The 10,964-nt window shown below is 42.7% G+C and overlaps 1 protein-coding gene across 2 annotated transcripts in view; it reads right to left on the bottom strand.

The window, feature by feature from the left end:
• Supt3h (SPT3 homolog, SAGA and STAGA complex component) overlaps positions 1–10,129 on the bottom strand; it is a 328,941-nt gene extending 318,812 nt beyond the window's left edge. The window contains exon 1 of one of the 2 annotated variants that reach the window (XM_051152919.1): positions 9,995–10,128. The gene's annotated coding sequence lies outside the window, so the exon portion shown is untranslated. Of the gene's footprint in view, positions 1–9,994 lie in introns of both variants that reach the window. The other variant, XM_051152918.1, reaches the window with a different exon arrangement.
• Positions 10,130–10,964: the final 835 nt, after the last annotated feature.

Consider the following 10,964-nt stretch of genomic DNA (forward strand, 5'->3'; position numbering starts at 1 on the left):
ACTCTACAGTAAGACAGACCAGGAACACTCACTAAGCTACTCTGGAATAGCTAGGTAGTTCTCCGGAGTGTGGCACCCCACCTCAGGCCTCATTAGCAATTCTTCAGGGAGTGACCAGTGGCCTCTTAATACATATTCCCCCAGCTTCATCCAGACCAATAAAAACAAAAGTCACTTCAGGAGCTGGAGAGTTAGCTGCGGTACACTGCTGGCTTTGCAAGCGCGAGGACCTGCGTTCAGATCCCAACACACACACACACACACACACACACACACACACACACACACTCACTCACTCACACACTCACTGGCCCAGCAGCAACTCCTGTCACCCCAGCGCTGGAGGGGAGCAGGGAAGGGGATCCCGGATGCTCCCTGGAAGGCAGTCTAGCTGAACCAGAGAGCCCCAGGATTTGAGGAAGGGCTTTGAGGACTGACCTATTCGGAATTACTATAAAATAATAATAGAGCTCTTGTTACAGTAGGCATGACACAATATACCTAATCATTACTGTAAGCACCGGGACAGGATTGTGGCATCTGCTTTTTCAAATAGAAATCTGAAGACAGAAATACTGTTTTGACTAAAACAAATAATGTGGAGAAGTGACTGAAAAAGACAATCTGATATCAACCTCTGGCCTCCCTTTCCAAGGGCCTCCCCACCCCACTGTGCTCTCCAGGTTCCAACACAAGGCCTAGAGAAATGTTCACCCTAGCCTCCCAAATCAGGGTTTCAGTTGACCCATTTCAGATTTCATATGCACGCTGTTGTGTGAGATTATACTATGGCCAAAACTTGTGAGACCCCGCTGGAAAAAAAAAAAATCTGTCCCTTTCTTCAGTTTCAAATCCAGTCACCTTGTTTTTAGCTCTCTAAAGAGGACGTATTTCATACAGCAGATTTAAAATAAAGGCCAGGCCCTAGGTTTGATGCCCAGCTTTCCTTCAGTTGTCCCCCAACTAGCAATGTTTCCCGTCAAGGGTATTTATCGGTAAGAAGTAAAGGGTCCCAATCCAAATTTATTACAACCACAATCAGCCTTTCACAGACAAGTTACTTCATTTCTAAATCAAGCAGGTGAATAGCATTTTTCTTGACATGATGAGCTGATAGCTCATTAGACTCTCGAAAATAATTCTTTCCTGTACCCCATTTTGTTTGATGGTTTAGATAATTACTTCTTTAGACATTAACTTCTTTACACATCAAAGTCCTATCATTCCAATGCCTTAGTTCCTTTCTTCTAGACATTTAAAAAAAAAAAAAAAGTCTGTTAAAAGCAGAAGCACTCAAGTCAATTTTCACTAATAAATACAGCTAACAGGGAACTGAAAACCTACTGTAATCTTCTCAATGGGTTAATGTCCTGCAGTTGTTCCAGCTTTCCTCAGAGATGCAGCTGCTTGCCAGATTTTACAAAATGAATTCAGATGTGCAGATTGAGACCTAGATCATTTCAACATGCCAGTTTAAATGTGGACCCCAAGAAACAGTTCATTTCTGATTACTACTACATTACCTGATCACTAAACCAATAGCCAATGCTGCGCCACATCTGGAAATTTCCATCACAGAAAATAAAAATTTATGCTTACATTTATCTAAACACATATATGTGTGTGTATGTATGCATGCACGCATGCGTGCAAACTCTCTTTATGAGAAAGTAATGCCACCAAACACAAAAGGTTCTAATTGTAGTAAAGAGTTACTAGGTGTCCATTAAAAATATATACTTTTGTTGAAAACATGACCCAAAGAAGACATTCCCTGAAAAGCACCTTTCATCAGACACCTCAAAGAACTGAGATTTTTAGTTTTATTAGTTTGTCCTAGAAGTAATATAAAAAATGTGGGCTATGAGTCTAATGGCCAACCAGCAATTAAGACACAGAATGGAAATGACCATTTCTTCTGTCATATCACTGGGAAGGAACAGCAGCTAGGCCCACGTATTTACACTGCCATATACAGAGTCTCAATCCTAATACCTCATAACCTACACATCTCACATGGTATAAGTAAGTTTTTATAACTAGAACATTTTTGTAAAACTCTAAAGTCAGGGGGGAAAAATCATGCGAGTCAACATTATTACATTCCCCATTTTTGTTTTGTTGTTTAAAAAAAAAAAACAAATTACATCATAATCTTTCTACTGATATGAAAAATACCAATGATCAATCACTACAAATGCAAAAACTCAAAAGGTGTAAAGCATCTATAAAATGTATATAGAATGCAGAATAACACAAGTTTTCTAGACAAGGGCAAAGCATAGCCGGTGTCTGCCAGAACATAGCACAGGCAGCCTCTAGTCCAGTTCCTGATAGAGTTCTCTCTTCCATCTGAAATCTCATGAGCCGGGACGTTTGTTCCTTTCACTGCTGCTTTCTGGCCTTCCACACCACCATCCTTACAGCAGCCACGTCCGCCTTCAGGCTGCAAGCTGCACATATCCCAGCATAGCTACGAACACTGCTCAGCATGTTTTTTAGAGGACAGCATCACATTACTATGTCAAAAGGTTGGTTATCTGTGGCTTACAGCACTCAAGGGTTTCTCTAGCCTATAGGTCCAAACTCTTACAAAACAGTTCCAAGGGCCTACAAGTCACATGGTCAGGAAGCCACAGGGGGAAAAAAAAAAACTTTCTCAAGAACTGATTTTCTCTCTTTCTCAAGGCTATGACAAAATGCCTGACAAATCCAACTTAAGAAAGGATTTATTTTGGCTTACAGTTAGAGGGGATACAGTCAGTCGTGATGGTGAGGTCATAATTGTAACTAGTCACATTGATCCACTACCAGGAGGCAGATACAGATGAATGCCAGTGTTCATGTTTTCTTCCTTTTTCCTTTGTATTAAGTTTGGAACACTGTCCTATTAGATGGCACTACCCATTTTCAGGTGGGTCTTCCCTCCTCAGAAACATACCCAGAATGCATCTCCTAAATGATTCCAAATCCAGTCCCATTGACAACGAAGATCAACCATCACGGGTGGTTAATCCTATCTTAGTGAATGCGAATTATTTTGTTTTCATCCTAAGCTTCTGTCTCATACTGAATCCCTGCTCCAAAAACTGACCAATGACAGCATCTCTTAAATGACATAGAAATGGAAACTCATCATTGATGTATTTCCCTTCACTTTCCCCTATAAAAAGTAATAATGTGCCTTCTATTCTCTCTTCTTATCATAAAGACACTGGCAATGTCTTTTTTTAAGGCCCAACCTATACGCACTTTGGGTTATAAAAGCCAAACATTTTTCTATGTTCTCAGGATACAATAGTGACTAAACAAAACTAATGATGATGACGATGATGATAAAAATAAGGAGTAAACTCAAAAACAATTTGAAGTAGTGCTATACAAACAAATCAAAGGCTGGAGATATGGTTCAGCAGTTAAGAGCACTGGCTGCTCTTCCAAAGAATCAGGGTTCAATTGCTGGCACACATATGGCATCTCACAACTGTCTGTACTCCAGTGCCAGAAGATCTGAGACACCCTCACACAGACATACATGCAGACAAGCACCAATGCACCTAAAATAAAAATAAATATCTTTTTTTTTTTTTTTAATTAAGGGCTAGAGAGTGGGCTCAGAGTTTAAGAGTTCCTCCAGAAGTCCTGAGTTCAATTCTCAGCAGCCACATGATAACTCACAACCATCTATAATGAGATCTGGTACCCTCTTCCCTTCTTCTGCTGTGCAGGCATACATGCAGGCAGAATATTGTATACAAAATAAATAAATAAACCTTTTTTCTAAAAAACAAACTAAACAAATGGGTCTCAACTACAAGCAGACAATTAATATAAGATCTGGGGAAACTGCAAGAGGCAGTGCTCAAGAACCTGTATGCATGCCAGAACAAGATCCTGAGACCATGTGGCGTGAGTAGAGGGTACAGGCAATAGAAAGTAAGGTCTGAGAGTCACAGGGAGGAAGTATACTCAAAAGCCTTGAAAGTCATTGGAGGTTAAATTTTACTGGATGATAACATGAGAATACTGGAGAATTTTTGGATGTGGGCTTTTAAGAAGATAGCTGAGGTGAGGCTACTTTTTAAGCCAAAGGTATGACCACGACAACAGAAGCTACTGAAATTGTATGTCAATGGTTCTGATTAGACAAGAAAGGTCAGTGGGTTTGACTACTGAAGCAAGCGGGGATAAGAACATATTCAGAGTGCAGAGTTAACTTGCAGATGGGGTAATCCCAACCACGCTACCACTTGCTACGAGGAGGAATGAGAAACAAAAACATGACTTCAGTTAAGACCATATTAAGCAGTTATTAGACCCTCGAGTGAAAGGGGTCCTACAAAGCGTTGTGAGGAATGCCAACAGAAAGGAAACATTTCAAGGCTGACGAACTGTTGTCTTATAAGACGAATGCCACAGCGAGGGGAGTTTGGTTGGTTTGCCTTGGTTTGGTTTGGTGACAAGGTTTTTCTTTATAGCACAGCTAACCTTGAAATTCCTGAGTATGTCAGGCTAGCCTCAAACTCGCAAACCTACCTCAGCCTCTTGAGTGCAGAGATAAGAGGCATGTATTTCCACACCTGAGGGTTTTTTATTTACAGGCCTAACTAACCAATATATCAGAACCTATAGTATAGGGATCAACAGCTGTCTCAGGTTCACTTCCTCCCAACTTTCAGAAAGAACTTCTGTCTGTCTCACAAAGGTATTACAAAGAACAATGCAATGAGGACTCAAAAATATATGTGAGTTGAAAATTTAAAAATCTATAAAATGGGAAAGGCCTATTGCTCAGTGACAGAGCACTTGTCTTAAATGCATGAGTCACTAGGCTCAATCCCAAGGAATATGTACACACACACACACACACACACACACACACACACACACACACACACAAATATACACACACTAACAAAACATTTTTATACCCTTGTTAGATAATGATGAATAATTACCATTAACTTATAGATACCAGAGGCCTCTGCTACACAAACATAGGAGGATCTTGTACATTTCTGTCCTTAGTCTCATCCTAAATTTCTATTCCATGTGCTTACTGTCTTTTTAAAATATTTGTTCTAAAAAGTTATTCTTTACAAAAAAAGTACACCTAAGATGTGCGCCAACTGAGGCTGACAACTCACCCTGAAACATACAGCAATCTATACTGGCAAATGCCACAGCTAATTCACTTTTCCAACACTGAAAACTACTGTCATTATATAAACTCCAGTTACATCATAAGGTTTTTGTTTTTTTTTTTTCCAAGTATATGGGAAACCGGGCCATCACTTACCTAACAAATCCTAATAGTAAGTGGAAAGGCACAAGGATTTTTTTTTTTAATGAGTTGATATTTTTAACGTCATTTCTCTTCTAGTCTAGAATTGTGTTTTAGAAATAGCCAACCATATGAGAAACCTGTTATCAGCCAGTATTGAGTATATACAACTCAACAAAATATCTGATGCGCTGAAAGCAGCTTATGTGGCTCATGGCTCTAGACGTGTAGAAACAACTGGTGGATTTGGGCTTTATAAAGGGCCTTTTAGCCAGTATGGTGGCCCATGCTTGTAATCCCAGGACTCATGAGGCGGATCGCTGTGAGTTCAAGGCCAGCCTGGTCTACAAATAGAGTCCAGAACAGCCAAGGATACATAGAGAAACCCTGTCTAGGAAAAAAAAAGAAAACCAATCCTCCATCTGGGCCTAGTGCTACAGGCCTTTTGTGCCTGAGCTCCTGCTCAAGAGGCAGAGGCACGCTGATCTGTGAGTTCAAGGCCAGCCTGGTCTACATTAAGAAGCCCTATCTCAAAACACCAAAAAGAAACAAAAACAAACCAAATAAATAAACAAAAGGTCTTTTACTACAATAACTCACATTGTCACTGTTCTGTTTTTTGTTTTTTGTTTTCCACAATCACCTTACCAGGCCAGAATTTTCCCACCACTGATGAAGAAACTGAAAATATTGGTTTTAGTCTTAGGTCTAATTTTATTATTTTTATTATTATTATTATTATTATTATTATTATTATTATTATTATTATTATTATTATTATTATTATTATTATAATGTATGGCTTTAGAGTAGAGAGGTGGGTCAGTGGTTAAGAGAACAGAGTAGTCTTCAAGAGGCCCCAAGTTCGGTTCCCAGTGCCCACATTAAAGGTTCATAAGTTCCTGTAGCTCTAGTTCCAGGAGGACCCAACACCTCTGGGCATATTCATAATTAAATCTTTTTTCAAAAAAGGGGAGAGTTTTTATCCCAAGTAGCTGACAACCTGATCTATGTAGGTGTATATCTTAACAAAAATCATCAATGCCTATATTTTTCATTTGTAAAAAATGCCTATCTCCTGATACTCTGAAACACTACAAAATTATTAGAATTACAACCATTGCTGTCAGGGGCTGACACTGTCATGTTACCTCAAAGACAGTAAAACTGTAGGCAGATGGCTAAACAACAGGCAAAGAGTTAACTATGTAAGATAGTGGGAGGAGACCAAAGACATGAGCAGGCTCCAAACCAGAGTTTGAAAATCACTAATTTCATCCAAATTTTTCAGGTGAGGAAACTGCAGCCCAGAGGGGTTTCTTGAACTGCCCAAGGACACACCACTAGTTAGTGACACAAGCTGGGACTAAAACTGAGGTCCCCCTGACTCCTGGTCCAGAATCCTTTCTACTATACAAGGAACCCACAAATAAAAGTGGATCATAATTAACTCCCAAGGCCTCCACAAGGTGCCTGTCACAGTGCACTGTCTACTTATGCCCACCCAGAGCACAGCAGGGAAGAGCTGAGCTCAGCAGTTCAAACACTGGCTCAGAGGCCAACCATGTGACCTTGGGCACTCATGCTTCCTCAGTCCCTCTAGAGTGGAAACTTAAAACACTTCTCTCCTGGGGCTCACAATGGATGAGCAAGCAAGACTCCGTGCATAGAAAGCACTCAGTCTGTGGGACACATGATAGTGACCAAAGGCACAAACACTTCAGGGGTCTCAAGAAGCAAGCTCAGGGAAGAAAGGTTATGTATGAGTGGCATAGTCTTTTCAAGACTAAGCTAGCAGCACCGCAGGAAACACACAGGGTTCAGTGGCAAAGGCTGATGACATCTAAAATACCAAATTCAGCAGTTCATCCTCTTCAATTAATTAACTTGAATTCAGCTGACACAATAATGCAATGGCTGAATTCTTTCCCATAACGTATGTGAACTATAAGCAAAATCATTAACATTCCAATGCATGAAAAGCAGACTTCTGGTTGATTTACTATCTGACATCACCAAACATACAAACAAACAAAACAAAAAACATTTTCAACAGAAATACTCAATCTTCTGACTTTACTATACTGGAATATCTGTTAGCTGCTTACATCAAAAGATTTTTTTTTTTTTTCCTTCGCCAAAGAGAACTAACAATCACAGTACTCATGATTTCTATACAAAGTTGAAATTTAAATTACCAGTGGCTAAAGTGACCAAGTCACTCTCTGGCCTAATTCTAGATATCCCAGAAATAAGCCCAACAGCATGGACTTCCTCACCGTCTCCAACAAGTGTATTTTGGAGACTGCAAAATGGCTAATCATTCCAAGATTAGGTTAAGAATTTTGACAAGCCTAAAAAGTGTAGCCATGTTAGCATGGTCCGAACTGGAACATTTTTGACCGTATGAAAGGGCTCTGGTAGTAAGCATCCCAGAAAAGTTCAGATAGTCAGTGTACTTAACAGCAGCTCAGCACGATTTGCACGCTACGAACTGTCCTCTGCGTATGACATGATTCATAAGCTTAAGCATAAGAACCAACCGTTATCTCCAGCCCGAAGCCAAGGGCAACATTTTACACATATCAGGCCGGAGTTCAGGGTACTATCTACCACAACAGTTTTGTTTTAATTTTCCCCCCTTAGGGTTTGTTTTCAAGGACTGGATGTGTAGGTAGCTTAGTGGCAGAGCACCCACTTAGTATGTGGGAGAGCCTGGGTTCAACCCCAGCACAAAAAGAGAAGGAAGGAAGGAAGGAAGGAAGGAAGGAAGGGAGGGAGAGGGGGGGGGAAAGAAGAAAGGGGAAAATGAAAGGGAGGGAGGGGGAAGTTTTACTTTCAAGATTTACAAACACTCAGTTGAAAAACAGTTGGACATATTTCAAAGAAAAGCGATCTCATTTATTACTAAATTTCACTTTTCTCTTCAGAAGTTTGAATATGGGTACTAAAATGACTCCTAAAATTGCTCAAAGATTACTGTTATAATTTATTAAATTGTTTTATTATATAAAAGGGTAAAGGGAATCACCACCTTTTAAATTGGGAGGGGGCACCCACCGCAATAAAAAAGTTGCCAGTCTTCACTCAGAACTAAGTGATAAAAGATACGGACTAAATGATTAAAGACAACTCCAGCTAGTCCTGTGCTCTTCCCAACTAAATCTGCCATTAGCTTTAGAGCCGAAGAGTCAGAGTATTTTGCTTTAATTTGCCAAGCTGTAAATAGATGCTAACAGACCCATGCTGTGAATGAAAGGCATTATTTGGATATAATTATGATTCCTTAAGGAACAAATATTACAAAAGCTGGCCTCTCTGATTTAAAACTCAACCAAATCAAAAACTGTAACAGGCTCTCAATTTTTCACACCTGTGAGAGCCGCTACAATAGCCACCTGAGTGTGTGTGCTGGGGGGGGGGTTGTTTACTTAAATTGTAACTAATTTGCTAACAAGTTAAAAATCAAGTACATCAGTGACACCCGACACAATTCAGTGCTGAAGAGCCACCTGCACCTGGTGGCTACCATATTGATAGCCCCACAGTGTATAGCATTTCCAGCTTGGCAGAAAGTTCCGTTGGGCAGTGCAAGGGCAGGGGCCCACGGGGGACATCTGTAATAGCATGATTAAGTAGGTTCTGGTTTCTCAAAGTATTATCTAGAAACTGTCCTTAGTAGTCAAATACCACCTCTCTGGAACACACAGAAAGTCTACCAGTTGTTTCTTCAAGTAAATCTTTTCTTTCTTTCTTTCTTTCTTTCTTTCTTTCTTTCTTTCTTCCTTTCTTTCTTTCTTTTTTTGGGTTTTTCGAGACAGGGTTTCTCTGTGTAGGCTTGGCTGTCCTAGCTCTCTTTGTAGACCAGGCCTTGAACTCACAGCAATCCTCCTGCCTCTGCCTCCCATGCGCTGGGATTAAAGGCGTGCGCCACCATGCTCCGGCTTCAAGAAAAATCTTTTAACCATGATCTGCCCTTCACAAACACTGAGAACCCAGGTCTTCTCCCAGATAAATAAGTACTCATTTCTTTCTGAGTCTGTACTAACTCCGGGAACACGATACTAATTTATCCTGGTGTAACAACACTGCTACCAGGATCCTGTCTGAACGTCAAATATATTCCCCTATCCCTATAAAACTCACGATCATTTGTCACATCAACTGTCCTGACTTTCCCCATTGAGAAGGCAAGATGACATTCTTAACTTGGCGCTCAAGTGTAATTAATCATAGCTGAGAACTCCGCTGGCATTGAGGAACATACGCTTCAACACACAAATACTCTCCCATAAACCAGAGTTTTGAGCTAGGCTGTGATGATCCCCCAACACTAGCTAGCAAAACGATTTATTTCCCCAGGGGTCTCAAGAGGCGGGCGGTGACGACAGCACCTCGGTGTGTTCTGTCCTCCACCCGGCGCGCTATACTTCCTTCCACTAATGCTACCTAACTTCCAGGAAGTAGAGCTTTCTTTCCTAAAGGGCTCCCCTCCCCATCTTAACCTGGGTGACCCCGAAAGGTGAAAGGTGCCTTTCCGCCTAGCCCCGAGGCTCCCCTCGCCCCACGCCCACCGACGACGGGGAGGAGCCACGGCGCACCCCACGCCCGGCGGCCTGCACACGGCTGGGCCTGCAGCCCCGGGCTGCCACATCCCTGGCGTCCCCATGACCTCATCCCACTCCCCGCCGCCCCCACGCGCCCCACAACCTCTGCTTAAGACACGTGGAGGCACGGCTGCGCGTCCCGCGTGGAGAATGAGAGGGGACTGAGATGGCTCGGCGGCGGCGGCGGCCCCGGGACACGATGGGCAGCGGGGCGGGGAGTGGGGGGCAGAGATTGTAGAAAGGAAAAAGGTGACTGAGCTAGGCTTGGGAGAGTTGGGGTGGGGGGGCAAGATGGCGAGAACGCCACTATGAGGGGCGGGGCGGGGGTAGCGCAGCCAGAAGTAACTTGACTGACGGGCTAGCCTACACGGAGAGAGCGCATGCGCACCCGGCTTAGGTGCGGCGCGCGGCCGCAGTGCTGCTCTCGCTACTTCCGCCACACTCCGGGGGCGGGGCGGGGCGTCGCGTCGCGTTCCCGCCGCGGCGGACCCAGGCGCCCTCAGCCATGCGGTGGAGCCTCAGAGCGGGAGTTGTGTGTCTTGTGAGGGGTCGGACTGAGGAATCGGGTATGCACTCTGCGGGCTCTGCAAACTGTAGGAATGAGCCTGAGGATCTAGGATTTTTTTTTTTTAAAGGAGTGGGTTACCTGCACTGGAACTTTGTGGATGCAAAAGTTTGTCGTGGCAAGCTTCTCTTCAGGGGTCAGGTGATCAGGATTGTTTCCAGTGACAAAAGGGGCGCAGAGTTCGGTATTGTGGCACCTTGAAACACCAGCGTCATTCCACCCCACTTACCCCTACCCGCCCTTGTTCAAAATCAAAAAAAGACTGTGCCAACTGCTCCCTTCGCAAAGGTTCCCCCCAGTTCGTTTCTACTTAAAGAGCATGCTTCTGTTGTTGATAACTTTCACTATTGGGGAAGCTTTATAAACAAGCGGGTGGTTTTTCCTAAGGATTTTGGCGTGTTCCTCATTTTGCAGTCTTGTACCACCGGTATTCAATTGTATACATGGCCTGTCCTCCTGGCTTTGGTGGTTGCAGGTGTGGTTCTTCAATGCACTCAAGAAAGTGGTG

Source organism: Acomys russatus, chromosome 11 (assembly GCF_903995435.1).
Source record: "Acomys russatus chromosome 11, mAcoRus1.1, whole genome shotgun sequence".
In the NCBI taxonomy this organism is placed as follows: Eukaryota; Metazoa; Chordata; class Mammalia; order Rodentia; family Muridae; genus Acomys; species Acomys russatus.